This window comes from Meriones unguiculatus, chromosome 1, assembly GCF_030254825.1.
Source record: "Meriones unguiculatus strain TT.TT164.6M chromosome 1, Bangor_MerUng_6.1, whole genome shotgun sequence".
Classification (NCBI taxonomy): domain Eukaryota; kingdom Metazoa; phylum Chordata; class Mammalia; order Rodentia; family Muridae; genus Meriones; species Meriones unguiculatus.
Genome location: NC_083349.1, coordinates 30,258,447 through 30,280,051, shown reverse-complemented (window position 1 = coordinate 30,280,051; position 21,605 = coordinate 30,258,447).

Sequence of the window (21,605 nt, the reverse complement as noted above, 5' to 3'; positions counted from 1 at the left end):
CACCTAAGAGTTTAAAAGCAGAATCACGTTTCAGCCACAGGTTGGGGCTGTCAGCAGTGTACAGGCTGTGAGGATCCCAAGGAACTGAGTTCTCTCAGGCTGCCTGCCGTTGAGACAGCACGGGAGCACTTTCAGAAGGAACAAGCCTGCTGCCCACAGACTGAGTTTCCCTAGTCACTCTTCAGGCCACAGTGGTATTCTGTAAATCCAGAAAGGCCTCACTGTGGGGCCGTTCATGCCACGGTGATTAGGGAAACCGACTCACACCAGCCTCCAAGGAGGAATGAATTTGTGAACAATGGCCAAGCTATACTAAGTTAGAGAAGCCAGCCCAGCTGCTGCAGAGGGTGCTCTAATTCATATGCCTTCAAGGCTAAACATTTATACCTCGAGAGAGAGAAAGCCCAGAGTTAAGAGGCTGAGTTGAACACCCTCGAGTACTTTGCACTCTTCTTTCATAACTGGTTTGTGCACACTCATTTGAAGACAGGCTAGCAATTTCTCCTTGTTCTCTCTTTTCTAGATCCTGCTGAGGGCTGGGGATGTGATTCTGTGGGTGCAGGGTTCATTGAGCAAGTTTGGCTCCTCAGAACACGCCTAAAATGGGCGCCTAGCAGTGCATGCCTGAGTCCCCAGTGCTGCAGGGTCCAAGAGCCTGCCAGCTGGTGAGTCTATCCAAGATGGTAAGCTTCAGGGTCAGCAAGAGACCCTGTGGAAGGAAGGAAGGAAGGAAGGAAGGAAGGAAGGAAGGAAGGAAGGAAGGAAGGAAGGAAGGAAGGGGAGAAGAAACTCAGGAAAGATCCTGATGTCAACCTCTGACCTCTACATGTGCCTGCATGGGTGAGCCCATCAGCACATACACCTGCATATCACCCACACAGATGTGAGTGCACACACACACACACACACACACACACACACGAACAGTAAAAATAAACAAGAGATCCTGTTGAGACCTTGACATCCTGAAGTGAGAGAAGACAGGCGAAGTAAGCATAAGACAGTTCTAGATTCTAGTTCTAGTCTTTATAAATTGTGAAGCCTTCTTTTGCTTTTGTTTTGTTTTGTTTTTCCTTATAGTAGTTTTCCACTCTACCATTACAAGAAACTGAAGAAATTATATGATAAAATATTCCACAGCCAATAATGAGTAATTGTTGTGTTCCCATGATGTGTATTAACAACAACAGGCCTTCAACATGACCCCAGATATGGCCAAATATATAAAGTTAGAAGCTTCAACATCAACCCATTGACAGTGATTATTCTGGTCAATAGAGCTTACTGAATAAATTTTTTTTTTGCTCTGAATTTTTCAGAGATTCTTTGATTTTCTTGCTTTGTCAACAATAAAAATGTCTTACCTATTTGAGTTGATTTTTTTTTTTTGCCGAGCATTTATTAAGTACCAAATAACAATAGGTATCGCTTTGTACTCAGTAAAATAATTATAAAAATACATATTTGTGTTTTTAGATTTTATTTTTGAGATCATAATATAAATACAATGTGTTTCCTTTCCCTTTCCTCCCTATAAACTGTCCCCTATACATTTTCCCACTCTCCTTCAAGTTCGTGGTCTCTTTTTTCACCGATTGTTATTATAAGAGTGTATGTACATACGAATACGTTCCTAAATGTGAGCTTCTCAGTCCATGTAATGCTACTCGTATGTATCCTTTCAGGACTCAGCCCTTCGCCGCTGGACAAACTGATGTGCTCTTACTCCTTGTAAAGCATCACGTTGTTTTTGGCATTTTCCTGTGCCTGGGGCCGTTGAACACAACGATTTTATGATTTCTTTTTTGTTGAAGGGAAGTTCTCTTTTCAGCGGTTGGGAAACAATGAAAAGAGAAGTGAAAATGGTGAGGATTTAGGGCAGCACCTCCATTTGCATGCCAGGCCAGGAAGGTGGGGCGCAGGAGGAGCGGAGGCGAGGACATTGGTGCAGGAGTTCGCTAGCACATCTCACCCCCGTTTTTCCTGTCTTACCCTTTCCAGCAATTTTCTCTGTTTTTCTCTTGTGCTGAAACGGGCCTGCGAACACACATTCTCTCCAGCTCGCTCTGCTGAGGGAGGGAAGTGCCGGGGCTAACCACTGAACTCTGGCCTCCAGCACACAGAGGCGATTCTTGCACAAAAGGTGTACAGCTCGGGTGCTGAAAAGCAATTTCACTTCCTCCGAGGAGCCCCAGAGGGAAGTCGCACAAGTCACACGTCTGCTCTCTTTCTCAGTCTGAGCATGTGCTCCGCTTCTGACGTGGTCACGAGGGGCGAAGCCCTGATTCATGTCTGAGGTTCACTTCTGTGCGGGCTTGGGCGCGTCTCACATGTCACCAGAGATCTGAGAAGCCTTCATTAGCTGGCATCAGCCCATGCAGTATGTCAGGCGTCTAAATGCAACCGAAAACCACGACTTTTGTAGGCCATTTTTTGTTTGTTTGTTTGTTTTGTTTTAATGAAAATGGCGGACCTGAGTGACACAGCACAGTGGCAATTCTTCATTTCTGAGCGGTTGCCTCCTAACCCGATATTGTGAGAGCTGCTTCGTCAACTCACAAGAAATTCTTTGCCCCAAGATTGTCTACTGAAAAATAAGAGCTAAGTGGATTATGCTCCCTTTATTCTGAAGGATGAAAAAAACAAGAAGTATGGGGGCTGGAGAAGTGGCTCAGAGGTTAAGAGCGCTTTCCCCAGCAACGACATGGTGACTCATAACCATCTATAACGTGATCTGGTGCCTTCTTCTGGCCTACAGACACACATGCAGGCAGAATACCGTATAAGTAATAAATAAATCGTTTTTAAAGGCACATAGGAAATATTAAGTGAGTGCTATGTCAGAATTCGGCAGCCCCAGCCACTTTGTTCTTTTCCTGAGACAGGGTCTCACTGTCTAGGCTAGGCTAACCTGGAATTCTCTGTGTAGACCAGGCTGGGCTTGAACACATGGGCCCCCTACTATAGTTAAACAGAAGGAAACTATGATGTCTGTTGAAAGAAGAACACAACTCTCAATTCAAAGAGAAAAAGGCATAGTTTGTTCTGGGTTCAAATATGAGTGACCTGGAAACAGATTCAGGTCACCCCAACACAGAGGAAGTTAAACACATTTTAACATGTTTTAAAAATGGGAACACCAGGGAGTGGGATTGAGGAAAGCTGCAAAGCCTTGGCTGTACATCTCAGGGACAACCTGATAACATCCTTAGCCTTTGGGTTGGTGAATGTCAGGGGTTTGTTTCTATATCCCAGAAAGGAATTTACCTGGCAGCCACAAGGTTGAGGTCAGATTGGAGCTAGGCAGTAAATGTCTGTGACGGAGACCAGAGTTAGCTCAAGACAATCTGGCTCTGGACATGTGGCATTGCAGTGTGCAATTGGTGAAGTTGTGTCTTTGTTCTGGGAACTTCAATTCACTGAGGGTGGTTTTGGTCGAATACCACATTTTCCATGAAAAGGCCAAATTCAGTTGTGTGCCCCATGGCGCTTGCTAGGAAGGCTGATTCCCAGAAGCTGATAAAGAAGATTCTGAGTAGTCAGGAAGGCAGACTTCAAAGGAGAGAGAGAAAGAGTTGTTAAAACCATTAAGGGAGAAACCTCTGGTAATAGCGAATCTCACCATCACGATCCAAATTTGATTTTTTTTCCTTTTTTCTTTGTGTATCTAATGTAGCATTTGTATGTAACATATAATAAACATAGCTAACGATAAAATAATTAAGATCACGGGATAGCCTAAAGCTAAAGGCAGAAGAAGAAGTTTATTTTAACCAATCAAAACCTTCTTTTTAAAAAAGACTTATTGGTTTATTTTTCTGTGCACTTGGGGGGAGGGGCACCCTTGGTGTCAGGAAGAGAGTGATGGATCCCCTGACAGACATATGTGCTGAGAACTGAGCATGAATCTTACACAAGACCACCAAGTGCTCTTAGCCATGGAGCTATCTCTCCATCCTTACAAAATCTTCTTTTTAAATTAAATTGACCATTCATCATGTGTCTGCAGCTATTTCTACTCTGTAAAGTGTTTTATTGATTTTTGCAATATACGACCTGATTTTTTTTTCTTTCAATTTTAGTTTTCTATTGGCAAACTTGATTTTGCAGCTGTCATCTTATATGGAGTGGCTGTTTTAATTTTAGGAAATATTGATCTTTAATATCTGAGCTATTATAGTTGTGCCTTGTAGATTATAATTGGATCTATCTAATTTCTTGGTATTGTACCAGAGTTTAGTTTAGGAAAAAAATATAAGTTATGTCATAGAAGAAATCAGTAACACCTTGGTATTGCTTTAATTATTCTTGTAACAAATTGCCATTCCATGTACTAAATATTATGAGCGATGGGGATAGAAACTAGAGGTCAGACGTGTCAGAAATGAGGATCCGATGGGTTTTGTAGTCATAACCAAAACTCATTTCTTACTTTATAACCAGGAAGAAAAATGTTGAAGTCACTTGTAATAGCCCTCACTTTTTATTGTCAAAATACTGTTTAACTTGTGGGGAGGAGAGCTGGAAAGATGGCTCGGTGCTTAAGAATACTAGCTACTCTTCCAGAGGCCCCAGGTTCTAATCCCAGGTTCTATTCACACAACCACTCATAAACTGGCTGTGAGTCCAGTTTCAGGGGCTCTGATGTCTTCTTCTGACCTCGGTGGGTATTACATGTGTGTGGCACATTTACATACATACAGTCATACATAAGCCCCGTAAAAATAAAAAATTGTTTAGTTTTTTTAAAAATATTCTTCCTTGTTACAATATCGCATGCCTTAAATATTTATCTATTCAAAAAAGAGTTGCCAGGGGAGTCTGAGAGACACCCCAAGTGATACAGATTATTGCCGTTGCCCTCAGTTGTCTCCCATGAAAAAGGAGGTTAGACACTATTGCTAAAGACACGACACACATTGGACATAGAACTTGGAGGCCTCGATATGGCTCTGCCCTGAAAGCCTCCGCCCTGAGGAATAGCTCTTACAGCATCCTAAGGAGCTATGAAAGCCGCCAAGAGAGCAATCAGTTATCCTATCTAGCTTTAACAACCACAAACCACAACGAGCATCGTTGCGAGGTATTCGGAAAGTTCCAATAGTAGCACTTGTATGGTGGAGGTGATCACCTTAACTGAACTTCAGGCTCAACTCAATAGGAGAGGATTCACATCAGACAGTGGAAACCTGGCCCAACTACCCACACCTGCCGAAACCACGGCACCTAAAGGATAATTGATGATCCTGGCACTGAGAAAGATATTAGCCCAGAAAAAGAAATGGAAAGTCACATTTTCTAACTTCTAACTGAACTTGAAATACTTCTCCTTATATCCACAGATGAGGGTAGTTCTCATTCCTCATCAAAGGAGCTTCATTTTGCAGCAGATAGAGACCATTACAGAAAACCACAAGTGAACAAAACACAGAAAACAACGGATTGTGGGATGCCCAGCCCCAGTTCATACACCCATCTACATTACAAACTTGACACCCAAGGCCCAGGGGACATTGCACAATGTTGTAAGAGCCAGAGGGCCAAGATGTCTGCTGTGAGATAGTGTCCTCCAAAAAAAAAGAACCAGGAAGAGAACAGGAAGTGGAGGAGTATAGGGAGGAGGGTTTTGGGTCTGGGAGAGGTTGAGAGAGGGGCGGCGGGGGGGTTTGAGTGTGATCAAAATACATTGTGTGAGATTTTCAAAGAACTAATAAAAGTATCACATCTTTCTTTAAAAAAAAATGGGCTTTTGAGATATGAAATACCATGAATACTGTGGAACTGGGTGCTGATTGCTTTTTGTATAATTTGGATCAGAAATGTTAACTCAAATCCAAATATTCCTAACAGAGTCAGTTTTTAAAACCAAAGCTATTGTAAGGTAGTCAAATATCTGAATGTGCCATAGGGCTTTTAGAGGTTTCACTTTCTCTTAATGTTTTAAATATTACTAAGAATTTATAATCTAATTAGTTGGATCCAGTTAATAGTCTTTATTATTTTTTAAGAAGGAAGAACTTGATTTAAGAGTTTTGAGTCAGTACACAATAAGGACATTTGCTCAACCATGTTTGTAGCAGCCTTATTTGTAATAGCCAGAAGCTGGAAACAGCCCAGATGCCCCTCAGTGGAGGAATGGATACACAAATTGTGGTATATCTACACAATGGAATATTACTTAGCAATAAAAAACAAGGAAATCATGAAATTTGCAGGTAAATGGTGGGATCTGGAAAAGATCATCCTGAGTGAGCTATTCCAGAAGCAGAAGGATGCACACGGTATATACTCACTCATATAGACATATAATATAGGATAAACCTACTAAAATCTGTACACCTAAAGAAACTAATCAAGAGGGAAGACTCTTGCTAAAATGCTCAATTCCTATCCAGAAAGACAAAGAGGTTGGACATCAGAAGAAGGAGAAAAGAGGGAACAAGTCAGGAGCCTGACACAGAGGACCTCTGAAAATCTCTGCCCTGCAGACTATCAATGTAGATACTGAGACTTATGGGCAACTTTTGGGCAGAGTGCAGGGAATCTTAGGAAAGAAGTGGGAAATAGTAAGATCTGGAGAGGACAGGAACTTCATAAGGAGAGCAACAGAACCAAAAAATCTGGGGTCTTTCCTGAGACTGCTATTCCAACCAAGGACTATGCATGGAGATAACCTAAGACCCCTGCACAGATGTAGCTCATGGCAGTTCAGTATCCAAGTGGGTTCCATTGTAATAGGAACAAGGACTGTCTCTGACATGAACTGATTGGCCTGCTCTTTAATTACCTCCCCCTGAGGGGGAAGCAACATTACCAGGCCACAGAAGAAGACAATGCAGCCACTCCTGATGAGACCTAATTGACTAGAATCAGAAGGAAGGAAAAGAAGTCCTCCCCTATCAGTGGACTTGGGGAGGGGCATGCATGCAGAGGGTGGAGGAAGGGAGGGATTGGGACGGGAAGAGGGAGGGAACCACGGGGAGGGGGGGAGGAGATACAAAGTGAGTAAAGTGTAATTAATAAAGAAAAAAAAGAATGTATAATAAAATTAAAAAGAAAAATGCAAAAAAAAAGAGTTTTGAGTCAAAATAGAATTTCCTCAGATGAAGTTACTTTTGGAAGATTTAAAATAAATTTATTGCTGAAAAAGAACTAAAAATTTATATCCAAATTATACTGAATGATGAGAGACAGTATTTTACAAAGGCCGTGAAAACACTTGTGTCTTTTCAAATATGATGATTTTGTTCAAGTAAGGTAGTGGGTCCAGATAAATAACTAGTTCTAACATGAACATGATTAATGTAAAAACACAGCACCCTCATCCACAGCTTCTCTAAAACCAATATTAATAAGTATCAATTCCATCGGTTAAGGTCACACCGAGCAAATACCCAACATCTTAAATAATTCAAAAATTATCTAAATAAGAAAAGGTGTAAGAAATATAAAAAATGAAGATTAGTAAAAATATTGTCAGAAGGGTTTTTAGTTTAGTCACTTGGAGAGCCCAGTTGCCAGCATAGTTGAAGATGGGCGTCATTTGGCTTCTCTGACGTCCATGTGGATGTGTTCTCAAAGTTGGCACACGTTTGAGATGAGAAGTAGGAATCTCAGAAATCACCTCTCAGAGTTTTACAACACAAAAGTTAGAAGTACCAGGAACAGTCCTCCCCCTCCAGTTAAAGGGGGGGTCATCCCGTTATTTGTTTGTTTTACTTTTGACAGATTGATTAACTCTCTTGCTGTTAGTTCATTTTCAAAGATCTTTATCTTTGAAGGGTTCCTAGTGGACTGAATTTTTCAGGATCACTTTGAAGTCTCTAATAAAATGATATGTTGTCTCCCTTTAATACAGGTGATTCGTGATTCTTTTACACACACACACAAACACACACACATATATATGTAAATACACACACACACACATATATATATACATATATGCTACTTGGTACTTATTTTATGAGGCACTATGGATATCTTTCAAAGGGGATTAAATCTTAGCTTCATCAGAACTAACAGAAGTGTGTTCAGCTAAGGAAGCTGAGAGCTTTAGTTAATTTAGACATTTAGTGACTTTTGTTTATTTATCCATCAATACAGAAGATTTAAGATAATAAACATAATGAAAACTTGTACAATAGGCCAAATTTTACAAATAGATTTAAACATTCGCTCACAAAATAACTTCCATGATTGCTATCTAAAGGAACGCCCCAAGTCGGAATATTTTTTAATAAATTTTTTTCTACTGTTGAGATAGTGGCTATCCAGCTTTACTCAATAGGAAAACATATAAACAATAGCATTTGGATAAAATGTAATCAAGTTTTAAATAGCCCATTGAGTAAAAGGACAAAAAAAAAATAAAAGCCATGATTATGCAGAGATGGCTAAGTGGTTAGGAGCAACAAGCGCTCTTGTTCAAGACAAATCGAAGTGAGTTTGGTTCCCAGCGCCCACGTGGAGGTCCACAACTGTCTGTAACTCCAATTCCAGAGGGTCTGGCAGCCTCTGTGGGTGCCACTTAGAAAATAAAATCGGTCAACCTACAACATTTTAAAGAAACTGCTTGTTTAAGGGAACCTTGGTTCTCTAAGCTAGTTTTTCTGTAAATATTATTAAGAGAAAAATCAGTATTTAAGAAAGCATCAGTGCTGACTAAATGGAGAATCAGGTACTAGTTCTGCAGAGTACAGGCCTTAGGAACTTTTAATAGCCTTCAGTCACAGCAACTGCAAACATGAACATTGCGTCTTAAGTATCTGGTGGTCATAAACACCAGGCACAGAGAGGACTGCTTTCTGCTTCTTAACAAACTTAATGAAATGTTTCTCAAAGATTCAAACCTTACTACAGAAGACATGTAGAAATTGCTTTTGTTTTTGAAATAAAAGGGAAGGGGGGGCTGCCCCCTGAAGCCATGCTGACGTCTGTGCTGCCTCAGAGGGCCATGTCCGGTTTTTGGTCCTTCTACTGCCCCCCGCTCCCCCCGCCCCGTTAGTGCTCTGTGCTGCTGCCAGAAACCACGAGGAAGCCCATGATTCACGGTCCCGCTGAATGTAAAAGTAGGAAGCTACTTTTGCAGTGATATCCATGATTGCAGACACAGTTGAGAAAGAAGGACATGGAAGGCTTCTGTGACAACCCCTACCCCCACCTCAACCCCCATCCCCTAAAAAATGTAGCAGCCTCAACAGGAAGCCATCGAAGATAACACTTAAAAAGTTTGACAGGGATACTGAAAGGTAGCTCTCCACAGTTGGTGGCTTCTGGAGGGGGTGGGGAAGGGGAAGGACTCAGTTCTATGGAAGGGGCAGGCCACTGAGAGTTTGAGCACACTCTAGCGAGTGTATAGATAACACAAACTGGACTTGTTATTTTTCTTTTTAATTTTAATTTTTTATCTTTCTTGGCGGGGCTGGGGAGGCTCGCAAGGGTGGAGTGGCAGAGATGGAAGGACTGGAAAATGAGTGCGATGGGGTGTATGGTGTGAATTTTCCAAAGAATAAATAAAAATATGTTGGGGGGGATCTTTTCCTTTTCATTGGGCATTTCTATCTCCACCCTGTTTCATCTCTGTCACCTTTAGGTCAGCTTTCCTCTACCTTTGTAATAAGCATATAAATCAGGCTTTCTACTTGAATGTTTTCTTTTTCTTCCTTAAAGCTGAAGGCACAGAGATTAGTTATTGGCCTAAGCACATTATAAGAGATAAATTACATTTATGATCTATTGAAACATGCTAGGACTAACTGTAAACCTTAACATATATTTGTAAGAGTTTATGTAGGTTAAGTAGGGTTTTAAATGATTATTTTTTTTCTTTAGTCCCCTGAATTTTTTAGTTCAGGGTTATGTCTTAACTAGGTTTGACTAAGATAAGGATCTTGAAAAACCTGTTTTGTTTTTTTAATGAGGCAGTAACAGTCAAAACTCATCCTGAAAAGTCTGCGTTCACATACAAATCAGACATGCCAAAAATAGCAATTCTAGTGCACAATAAATTATAAAAGGTAAGATGAAGTGGGCATAGCATTTAAAAAGTCAGCTATACTTAGAGATTTTTAGGGGCAGAGAGTTTTGCCCCACTTAAAGACAATTACATCATCACGATCCTATATAATACAGTCAGAGTGTACCTCTTGGCAAAACAAAGTGGTTCACAACTCCAGCCAGGAGAAAAGCCTCCCAAAAGGATCAAAGGGGAAGTGTGTTGTATATAATCAGATTCCTTTCTTTCTCTCTTTATGAACAAGCCAAATGACACCTCCACAGGTGGAAACTATTACTATAGCATGGAATTTTTCCCCTTTAAGTTTGATATCAGAAGACACAATAATCTTTTCCTTTGATACAGAATTTGTTCTACTTGGAGATAAGGAAGAGGCAACATTCCAGGATACATCAGAATAGGGAGTTAACAGCTCAGATTTTACCTTTGGCTCTGACAGAACCGCTAAGATTTTCTTAATTTCCTACCTGGTTTTAACATCACATTTAAGCTTATAGTTTCTGAAAATTGAAGATCGATCTCTCTCTCTCTCTCTCTCTCCCCAAATCTCATTTCTTTAAATGTATTAAAATTCTAATTAAAATAAGCTGTCCATCTTTAATTCTACTGCCCACCTAGGATTTCTCATTTAGTGCAAGACAAAACAAAAACCCCAGCAACAATTTAGGATAAAAATTCTCCCGTTGAGGCAACCATAAAGCCAAATTATTTTTTCTTGTATGCCCTCCATTTCCAAATACTTATGAGCTGAATGATGACGATCATCAAACACGAAGGAAGATTTTCTTCCACAGTTTCTATTTGAGTCTCAATTTCTCGCTTTCTGCTGAAAACTACCAGCTTCCCCAAGCTAGCTAGGGGATCTGAGCTTTGGGTTAGGCAGCTTAGGTGCTGCCTAGGCTAAAGACAGGGGGGTGATATTAAGCAGGGTAGGCGGCAGAAAACTGCTAATTATGTATTGGAGTGATGGCAGGAGAGAAGGACAGAAGCCATCAATCTAACAGCCAAATGTTCTAAAAACAAAATGGATACCCCCAAACAGAAAACAAAATAAAACAAAGAGAACCCCATCCCTAAGTATCTAAATAGAATCCTAACAGCAAGGTCAGAATAAACCTAATGGGCTACTGACCAAAAGAAGAGAAGGTCCAGGCCCCACAAAGAACTTACCAAAATCTACCAGAAGAGACAAGGACAGTTGGGCACAAGGGCCCCATCATGGTGCCTGGTGCTGGTTTGGGTGACTCTTGCAATGAAAACAGATCATCCTTAAGTCCTCATGTTCACATGCTAAACCTGTCCATGCCAAAACAGAGCTCTTACTTGAGAGATAACACAAGAGTTATTCTGAAGCCAAATATGAGTAACCATGACCTGGGAAAACAGATTCAGGTTACCCAAAGTACCTGTGTTTCATGGTGATAATGATTTCATGAACTTTTTTATAGTGACAGAACAAAGAAAGTCATAATTAAAGCTATTTTTCAGATACGTTGGTAGGAACGTCAGGTAGGCAGATAGGTGGGTCACATCGGAGCAGGAAGTCTTTGCTCTGAGCTTCAGAACTAGTGCTCTGTGTGTACACGCCAACGTGTTTTACCTGATAGCCACAAGGGTGTTAGGTCGAACACAGAGGTGCATCAGATGACTGATAAGGAGGCTAAAGATAATTCAATGTAATTTGTATCTGAACATCTGGCATTTCACATGTCCATAATCACAGATATTCCTACAGTCAATTAGCATCTTTATCACAGGTACCTCTGTATGGTTTTTGTTTGTTTGTTTGTTTGCTTGTTTTGTGAGGACTCCAGTCTCAATGAAGTACTCTGAGACTGGACATCTCACTCCAGTCCCCACAACTGCAAGCACTTTACCTACTGCTCTTTCTCCCCAGCCCCCTTCCTTTTCTTCTCCCCTCCAAACTCAACTCCACAAAGCTTGAGCAGTCACACCTAACTCCTTTTTCCTTCCTTCAGGCTTCTGAGAGCCCACTGTGAAAAGTCTCTTGTGTATCTGAGAAAAGGACCTTGGCATGGAGAGCTCAGCACAGAATTTATTCTGTTTTTTGTATCTTACTCCTCACATCTTTCTAGCCATGTGACTATTTTTTTTAACTAAGACTCCTTTATTCAGAACACTCCTTCAATAAGATTCTCTCTTCAGATGGTTTCTGTGTTCTGTACATGCGCCTGTATAATGTCTGCATGCCATTCCCAGAATGCATACTACCCCCATCCATCATCATCTCCAGTTGTGGGACAGAGTATCTAGTTTGAGTTTCTGCCTTACGTCATCTCTCCAGTGCAGGTGTGAAGTGTGACTTTGCTGATGACCCAATACTCTAAAATTCCTGGTTTACTTATTCACTTTATATCTTTGTGGTAGTCCCATCCCTCCTCCCTTCTAGTCCCACCCTCCCTCTCTTCTCTTCTCCCCTCTCCTTTTCCTCAGAAAAAAAAAGAGAAAACTCCCTATTCATTCAGCCCAACTCATCAAGTTGTGTCAGGACTGAACTTATCCTCTTGCCCTGTGCCCTGGCAAGGCAGTCCTGTCAGGGGAAAGTGATCCAAAAAGCTGGCAAGTGAGTCCAATGCTGTCCCCACTTCTCTTACTAGAGGACCCACATGAGGCCTAAGCTGCCCATCTGCTATATCTGTGTGGGGGGCAGTTCATGCATAGTCCTTGGTTGATGCTTCAGTGTCAGCAAGCCCTTCTGGGCCCTGGTTAGTTGGCTCTGTTGGTCTTTTTGTGGAGCTCCTGTCATCTTCAGGTCCTTATCTCTTTCCTCCTACTTTTCCACAAGACTCCCTATGCATCGCCCAATGTTTGGCTCTGAGTTTGTTTTGAGATGCTTCTGGATAGTGCTTCTCAGAGGACAACTCTGTCAGGCTCTTGTCTACAAGGTTAGCAGAGTGTCCTTCCTAGTGTCAGGGGTTGGCACTCCCTGATAGAGTGGGTCTTTGGTTGGGCCAGGCATTGGCTGGGCATTCCCTCAATCTCTGCTCTACCTTTTCCCCTGCACATCTTGCAGGCATGGTAAACTTTGGTTCAAAGTTTTTGTGGGTGGGTTGGTATTCTCCTCCCTCTGCTAGGAGACTAGTCTAGTTAGTGGGTGTCCTCTTCAACGTCTATGGCCTCTGCTGCTAGGAGTACCTGCTTGAGTACCCTTCATATCCTCCCAGGAGGTTCCCCTGACTTAAGTCCCTGAAAAACTTCTGTAAGACAAAGGATACTGTCCAGAGAATAAAATAACAGTCTACAGACTGGGAAAAGATCTTCACTAATCTTATATCCTATATCCTACAACCTATATCCGACGAAGGGCTAATATCCAAAATGTATGATGAACTCAACAAATCAAACACCAATAAACAAAATAACCCAATTAAAAAATAGGACACAGAACTAAACAGAGTTCTTAACAGAGGAATCTTGAATGGCTGAGAAGCACTTAAAGAAATACTGAACTTCCTTAGTCATCAGGGAAATGCAAATCAAAATGACTCTGAATTTCATCTCACTACCGGTCAGAATGACTAAGATCAAAATCTCAAGCAACAGCACATGCTGGAGAAGTTGTGGAGAAAAGCAGTGGAGCATCTCCACTGCTGGTGGGAGTGTAAATTTGCACAACCACTTTGGAAATCAATCTGGCACTTACTCAGAAAATTGGGAATAGCTTTACCTCAAGAGCTAGCTATACCTCTCCTGGGCATATACCCAAAAGACAGTCCACCATACCACAAGGACACTTGCTCAACTATGTTCATAGAAGCTCTATTCATGATAGCCAGAATCTAGAAACAACCTAAATGTCCCTCAGCCAAAGAATGGATAAAGAAACTGTGCCACATTTACACAATGGAATACTACTCAGCTATTAAAAACAAAGAAATCGTGAAATTTTCAGGCAAATTGGTGGAACTAGAAAAGATCATCCTGAGTGAGGTAACCCAGACCCAGAAAGACACACATGGTATATACTCACTTCTAAGTGGATTTTAGCCATATAGTACAGGATAAGCATACCATGATCACAGACCCAGAGAAGATAAACAACATGAGGATCCAGGGGAGGAGACACTTGACTTCTTATTTGAGAAACAACTAGGCAAAAGAAGCGATTGAGTAACTTTTGGTTTCTCTGACTTAACTGTTTTTCAGATTTCACGTTTCCATATTTGTTTTATTATCAAGCAATACAAAAGAAAATTCAGAATAACAGTCGATGTTTCTCTTTCTCTTATGTGAAAATTTTATCATTTATTTTAATGAGTAGGTTTTGAAATGTAGAAAACCATTTTTGTTAAATATATTGATTGAAATATTCCAAACCATAGCAAATGTGTTTTATTGCCTCACTTATTGCTACGGGATTGTAATTCTTTGCATTTTACTGGGTATAGTTTCTTTCTAAACAAATTTTTTTCATTAAAGTTTTTTATCGTTTTTTGTTGTTTTGTTTTGTTTTTTAGCACTAAGCTCTAATGTGTATCTCTAGCAGCACCAGCACCACCCCTCCAGGCTTGAGGAACTCTGTGAAAGAGCAGGCAAGAAGAATATAGGAGCCAAAGGACAGGAAGAGTTCATGAAATGCTGTCATCCAGACATGACACATTTGCAGACATGAACACACAGCAGCAACAGATGCATGTGTAAAACTGGGCTCTTCGCAGCTGAGAGTGGCCATTGTCACAGTAAATTCTACCAGAGTGGACGCAGGACTAGCCACAGGATTATCAACATGGATTGCTGCAGCCATGAATCATCTGAAGGAATGGGCGGGCATGGGAGCGTTAGCAGGCCTTCTGGTGTTGGTCTCCTTGGTTTGCCTGTGGTATACATGCAAGATTAGAGTCTCACAACAGTGTGATGCAGCCATGATCATTCAGGCCTTTACAGCCATTGAAGCAGGACATTCGCCCCAAGCATGGTTGGATACCATAAAAAGCTAAAATGATATGCTCAGGATGCAAGGCTAAGCACTGCACTCAGGGTCAGCCGCTTTGGACCCAGAGAAGAGCATGTCTGATTGCATGCGGGTTGATGCCCCAGGTCCCGCCTCTGAGAAAAAGGTATCGGACGGGTCTGATGCTCTTTGGGTGGATGACACCTAAATGAACATCAGTACAAAGTCCCAATTTATTTCTAATATCAGAGATCAGACCTCTACTCTTGCCTGATGCGTCTAAAACAAAAAGGGGGAACTGTAGAGAGCTGCGGAATGCTGTGCCTTAAAGATAGAGCTGGTTTCTGCCTTCCACCTTCCCGATGGTGAGTGCTCTCTGTCATGAACAACTCCACATTTGGCTAAGGCTGAGGATCTGGCTTGCTTCCATGTATGTGGACCTATCTGCATTGCACACGTGGCACGCCTGGGTTGGCCACCCAGAGGCTATTTAAGCTGTGGGCTAGCTTTCCCCAGGGTCCGAGGATTGTTCAAGGTTCCTGAATAAACTGCATTGAAAAAAAAAATGCAATGATAATAAAATAATTAGAAACAAGGAAAAAAAAAACTGGGCTCTTCAACATTGCATCATGGGTAGAGATGTCATGAGACCCAACCCCTCCCCAAGGAACTATTACTGCTTATTAATGGTTCCTGTGGGAGGAGGTACCACTTTCTTCAATGTTTCTTTCTTTTATCATCATCTTCCAGTAGGCCTTCAGAAGAAACAAAATAGGACTTACCATCATTTTTTTTCTTTCTACCCAAAATATTCATGATAAGATCAAAATAAAAACAACATCATTAGCTTAGGTAGTTCTTTCATCTCAGGATATATGTTGTTGGGATCTTTGAGTCCTCTGGTAAGAGAGAGAGAGAGAGAGAGACAGACAGACAGACAGACAGAGAGAGAGAAACTTAAAAATGGGGTTAACGGTGTGAGCTGGGTTGTGGATTTATTCAGTTCCTAGATTTTGTTCTGTTTTACATAGTCACTCGGGTTTCTTAATTGCTACTGTGACAAAGAAGGATGTGAAAAGGGAGATTTTAGAACTGATACGAGATTAATATTCTATAGTGCTACAGTTGGCATCAGAAAAGTTCTGGGTTTTCCCTAAACTTTCACCTCCACGGCAGTGAAGCAAATGAGAGAGCTGACTTACAAGTAATAGATGAAGCTGCTCACATTGCCTCAGGCACTGATGGAATGTTCCACACGGTGCAGGCAGGAGCTTGAGGGATATCGGTTTTCTCAGTGTGCTGGGAAGTCTGAAGATTGCTTTCATAGCTATTTCTTTCAGGATTTGGAAAGGGGAGATGTTAGAAGACCTGAGGAGCTTGTCTTTCCTCTGGTAATTTATGACAGTACAGGGAGCTAGATTAACTCAGGGGGATACCTGAATATTTTATTAATATCCTAAACAAATGGAAGCAGTGACATTTGGATTAATACACGAGCCAAGTAGAAGTGATTGAGTGCTGGCTTTATCAAGTAATTCAATCTAGGCTTCCTTTAGAAAGGAGCAGACACACTTGTAAATGACTGACCAGCTTGCACTTTAGGCTTTGCCAGTGAATGGTCTCTTCAGCTTTGTCTTTCTGTGCAAAGGTAGGTGATGCAGAAACACACAGTCATGACTGTGTTCTAGTAAGTTATTACTTACAAAAATGAATCAGAATGGACTTATCCTGGAATATAACAGAATTCTAAATTGTCAAGATTTGAGCATGAAAAAAAATGTTCAGTTTCACTCACTTATCATGAGAGAAATGAAATGGGCAGAAGTCTCATTTCACCCCAGCGAGAAAATGATCATTAAAGGACAAGGGGAAAAAAGGCTTACAAGGACTCAGAGAAATGAAGACTTTTGAGCACTATTGATGATAATGGAAGTTTGTACAGTCATATGCAAAAATGGTATGAACACTTCTCAAGAAAACCAAAGCAAAACTTCTGTATCTTCTAGAAAGCCAGATATATACCCAAAGGAAATGGAATCTTGATACCAAAAAGATGCTTACACCCCATGTTTGCTGCAGCACAGTAGCCAAAATACAGAACCAACCCTGAGGCCTTTCACCCAATGAATGAAGACAATCAAACACTACTCAAACAGAATGAAATCATGCCTTTTTGCAGCAATATTAATGGAACCAGAGAACGTTATAGTAAATGAATCCAGATGGACACAGAAAGAAGAAAGGTATAAGTTCTCAATTGCTCATGAAAACCAGCAAACTTGTAGATGCCCAGAATGGGCCAGTAGACACCAGGTCTGGGAAGAGTAGGAGGTAAGCAGGGCAGGAAGAGATTAAGAGGGACTTTTATTTTATTCAAAAATTTCATTCTTTGACAGTTTCATACTTGTGAATAACACATTCTGGTCAAACTCATCCCTCCACTTTCTCTAATCTTCCACCAGTCCTCCCCTTTCCCCCTATCAAATCACTCTCCCATTTTCATGTCTTTTGATTTTGCTTTTTCATTTTGCTTTGTGACCCACCAAGCTTACCCAGGGCACCTTATGTGGGCTTGGCTGTGAAAAGATCCTCTGCAGCACAGTCACTCAGCAGTGGCTACTTCACTAAAGACAACTACTTCCTCTTTTCCTTAGCTGTCCTTTGCTGCCTTGGGTGAGTCCGAGTGGGGCCCCCATGAGGTCCTTCCCCATCTGTGGCTGAATATTTACTGACTCATTCCTGTGCAGTTCCCAGGTTAGCAAATGCAGCTGTTGTGAGAACATAAGTGCCTGCGTTGGTCATATCATGGTGTAAGCCAATGTTTCAAGGCCCCCCTTCCCATCCTTCAGTTCTTAGGTGCTTACCTCCACAAGAGGGGATTTCAGAAATGGGAGAGGGTCTAGGGAAGGGGGGGGTAGAATAGAGTGGGGGAGTATAACCAGTGCTCCGTATATGAATGTATAAAAACACCACAGTAGTTCGGTGATACAGTTGTCAGGTACGTGCCTGCAATGTAAGTATACTGACCTGAGTCTGGCTACCCAGCACCCATTAGTCTACAAGCCAGATGGGGTAGCACAGTCTTTAATCTCAGTGCTGGTTGAGGAGCAGAGACAGGTGGATCCCTGGAGCTCAGTGGACAGCCAGCACACGCAAAATTGTTAGCTTCAGATTCAGTGAGAGACTGTGACTAAGGAAGGAAGGAAGGAAGGAAGAAAGAAAGAAAGAAAGAAAGAAAGAAAGAAAGAAAGAAAGAGAAAAAGAAAAAGAAAAAGAAGGAAGAAAGGAAGAAAGATAGAGGATAGCCAGCATCTTCTTTTGGCTTGGCCTTCACATGTGTATACATGTGTATACATGTGTATACATGTGTATACACAGACATGAACATTCACATATACTTAAATACCACCCCCCTAACACACACACACACACACACACACACACACACACACAGTAACACAGAGCCTGCCGGGAAAGTGGAGACTGGATTCAATTCCTCCTCATTCTGCCACTAAGCTGCTGGTGGCTTTAATGAAGTCAGTTTTGTCTTTGAGTCTGTTTGCTATCTGCAGAGTCTGCTGAGGCCCTTTCCATGGTACATGGAAAATGTCCATGATGTATGTCCTTTCTATGATACATGGCTCAGGATCTGCAAGCCAGTTATAGCAATCTTCTTGACTCTAAACCTGTAGCTGAGTGGTTTCACTCTGTCAGTTTAAGGAGACTCTTTATTTATTCGTCTTAATTTATGCGCTGGGCACATCCCCTTTAGCGCATCTGCTGGCGCTTCCTCTTGGAGACTGCTTCCCTTGTGTGCTGAGTGATTTATGAGACTTTAGTTTATTTCCACCAGAACGGTTTGTGGTGAGGTGGTTTGCCCATCTGGTGGTGGTATCCGTCCCTGGTCCCTGGGTTTTTATCTTTGGCTTTTGCTGAGAGGCCCAAGACACGCACATGTGTGTTTATGCTGATTTCTTGGTTTGGGTTAATGGGAACTAGAGTCACATCTGTGTTGCTTCAGGTCTTCTTGATTGCTGGGACAGCTCTTAACCCACTGGAACACTGAACACAGTATCAGCGGGCTGTGTCCCTCCCACATCCTTTAAGGCTCCAGGTACCCTAGCCTGGCAAAGAAACCCCCTTGGGGTCAGGGGGGAGTCTCTTGCCCTTTCTCTTGCGCCAACCCAGAAGAGTGTAGTCACAGAGTTTAAGAAGGTCAGACCCTGGGCACTAGCTGCTTTGTTTCCCAAGAGAAGCTCTGATGTGCTCTCCTTGGCCACGCAGGGGACTCAAGTTTTTCCTTTCACCTTCTCGGCACCAGCAGCCATGTTCTCCCTCCCTGAGGCTCCAGGAAGACAACTGGGATTGGAGACACACCTTGTGAGGTGCCAATCCCTTGGAAAGCTATGTGCCGTGTCCGTGGTTGTCTGGGCCTTTGTGTTTCCATTCCCCTTCTCCTTTTTGTTAGACTCAGACTTCTCTGTGATTTTATACTTGGACAAAACTGCAGTCTCTGGGCTTGCTCTGCTTTCTGCTTATGTTGTTACTTCAGGAACATCGAGAATAAATTTTTTCTCACCCCAAATACAGAACTGATGGCCAACCAGGTATGGACACCACCAAAGTGCATCTGGGTGAGCCAATGAGGTTTTCTTGCTTGTTGCTTGTTTTTGTTTTCTCACAGGAATATGGGCGAGGGGTTGCTTACAGAACCAGAAATGGCACAAAGAATGCCAGGAAACCAACAGCCTACCCTAGCATGGATGGCAGCCCACGGAAGTTGGGAACTTGGAGCCCACGGCACAGCCTGCGGACAGTTCAACAGTTTGGAGACTGTCTCTTTCGGCTAGCTCCGGTGAACCTCTTCCAGGTAACTGCTGATCTCTGCCTCCCCCAGGCGGCTTGTCTGGTCTGAGCCTTTTCTAGGTAGCTCAGCTTGTCTGTGAATGCCCTTCTCAGTTGTCCTTACTGTCTGTCTATGCTTGCTGATAGTGGGGCATAGAGCACCTAGTTGTCTCAGCTCGGAGTTCACTGCTGTGAAGAGAAGCCACGGATAAGGCAGCTGACTGGGCAAGCCATCGGGAGCGCGGTAAGCTGTGATCTTCCACGGCCTCTGCTTCAGTTCCTGCCTCCAGATTCCCGCCTTGAGTTCCTGGCCTGAATTTCCCCAGGGACGGAGCGTGACCTACAGGTTGGAATGTTTGATTTCCCCTTAGAACAGTCTGTGTCTTAAGAAGCTTCCCTCCAAGAGGGGACGTTTTTATCTCGGAGGAGATTGGTACACGACAGCGTGAAGGCGTCGAGGACAGATCCACCCAGCATGAGAAACGAGTACTGCCCCCCTGTGCTTGTCTGTTGTCCGCACACTCTGAATGAGCTTTTCTGGGAGAGGGCTGGTGGAGGTCCAGGCGTCAGGTGTTGTGTTTGTAACTGCTGTGAGTTGAAGTTCCTGGTGTTGTTCTGTGGGAGGACATCGCCCCCTGGTGTTCATGAGGTGTGTGTGCAGAACAATAAACTGCAAATGAACAAGCACAGACTTGTTATTGTAGAAGTGCTTTGGCACCTGTCTCAGATTAGCGGGTTACTTCCGCTATCTGTGGGTAACCTCAGTCCAGCTGGCTAGCTAAAGGGACGCTCCCCTTTTCTTTATTTTCTAAAGATTTCCACATCTCTTCTACCCACACGTTTGACCTGACTTGACTCTGGGTTCCCTCCCAAGACACAGACCACATAGCAAGGGGGAAACGAGTGTGTGAACTTGGGGGACGACAGTTATCTTGAGCACCATGAACTTAACCTCTTTTTTTTTTATTAAGATTTACTTACTTTGATTTTATGTTTATGAGTATTTTTCCTGCGTTGGATCCCCTGGAACTGGGGTTACAGAGAGTCGTTAGCTGCTGCGTGGGTGTGACTTCATCTCCCAGGGTGTACATTTTAATGAATATTTACGCACATTTTTTTAGAAATGTGCTGGTGAGAGACGTCCGCCTCAGTGGGAAGCTTGCACATCAGAGGTCTGGGACCTCCTGCCATGCTGCTGTGCCTTGCAGACTCAGTAATCCTTAAAGGATTTACAGAGGGGCATCGGTACTTTCAGAAAAGTTGTGAGCTTGGCTGAAGCATACAAACCCACCCAGAGCTGACAGAACACAGAGGAAAATGTTTTAATGCTGAACATTTTGAAACTGAAAAGGGCAGGAGAGGTTCCACAATCAGCCTCTTGGGTGGACAGTCAAGAGGGCAGAATTCAAATGCAGCTATTCACCACTCTCTGTATCTCAGCTGGAAACAAGGGAATAATTTCCCCCTATTCCCAGGGGCAGAGACACTTGGAGCTCTTCAGGTGGGCCTACTGTGTGCATGAGCCCTTGACTGGATACTTTCAGGAGAGAACATGTCATCTTTCATAGAAGATAGCTCACTGATGATGTGCTGTGGTGAATGGATACATGAATGCTAAGGAATCGGTGGAGGGATTTCCATGTTGCAGAGAATTAAATCAGATATTAAAATGGAGCAAAACATCAACTATGGCAAGATGTGTCAATCATGCCCTCTGCCACACGCCCCATGAAAGCCATCCTGGAACTGAAATTCATGTCACGGATGTTTCTAGATGCCTTTTTCCAGTTAACTTGATGACACAACCTTTCATCACATCAACCCTGCTCC